The sequence below is a fragment of the Octopus bimaculoides genome, chromosome 1 (assembly GCF_001194135.2).
Source record: "Octopus bimaculoides isolate UCB-OBI-ISO-001 chromosome 1, ASM119413v2, whole genome shotgun sequence".
Taxonomy (NCBI): Eukaryota; Metazoa; Mollusca; class Cephalopoda; order Octopoda; family Octopodidae; genus Octopus; species Octopus bimaculoides.
Window position 1 is genome coordinate 92908334 of NC_068981.1, and position 1038 is coordinate 92909371.

General features: G+C 32.0%; 1 long non-coding RNA gene across 2 annotated transcripts in view; it reads left to right on the forward strand.

Annotated features, from left to right (window-relative positions):
* LOC106872775 (uncharacterized) overlaps positions 1 to 1038 on the forward strand; it is a 141168-nt gene that overhangs the window by 13915 nt on the left and 126215 nt on the right. The gene's annotated exons all lie outside the window — the stretch shown is intronic.

A 1038-nucleotide genomic window follows, 5' to 3' on the forward strand; every position in this document is an offset into this window, starting at 1 on the left:
ATATATATATAATTTCAATAACGGTCAGATATTCAAGGTTGTGTTTTTAGTTGTGAGGCTTTCGTCAGCGTAAATGTATGCCTCATGACTTCGTATTGCATCTAATTTTGTGGTCCTGCTACGGAAGGCCTGAAATGATATATACCACTGTAAATATCAATATTGACGGAAGAAAATAATAGAAATGTTCCGTATTTGTTTCATAACCGAGCTTAGCTTTAATTTTCAGGGTTTTGGGGCTGTTGGCTGAACTTGCATTTCACTATATTCTTACTCTAAACTAGTTTTAACACTAAAAAATTTCACTGAAAGAAATATTTTTGCTATGATGGCTAAACATTTATTCTTATGATTATTACAGACATTCACACACATGCAAACGCACACTCTCGCATACATACACGTTTATGTGTCTTCGTGTCTGCTTATATCAATACTGTTTCTGTATGTGTGTGTGTGCGTGTGTGTGTGTGAGTGTGTGTTTGAGTGTGTGTGTGTGTGCGCGCGTGCGTGTCTGTAATAGTATAGGTACTGTCACTAAAAGTCGGGAAACGAAAATGTTCTGTGTGTAGTTACATCTCAAGAGAATTTTGTGTTCTATCAAAGAGTTTTATAGTTTATCTTACTAATTCACGTCAATCACTAAAGCAAAATGTTCAAGTTGAAAGAGATAAGATACACTTAAACCCAGTGAACCGGTGGCGGCCTGAACTTCGATTTCACATCACATAAACTAAGCTCTAATTATCAAAGTATTACTTTTGTCTCCAGAATTTTGTAATAAAGATAGATATATCGATAGAAGTACAAATGTAGACTCATAATTCGTGAGGAGATATTTACAAAACTCAAAGAAATACACTCACGATATATATATATATACAGTGATAGATACATATGTACATACATACATACATACATATATACACAGAGATAGATAGTTATGTACATATATACATACGTATCTATTTATATACATATGTATTATATATATGTATTATATATATGTATATATAAATACAGATATATATATATATA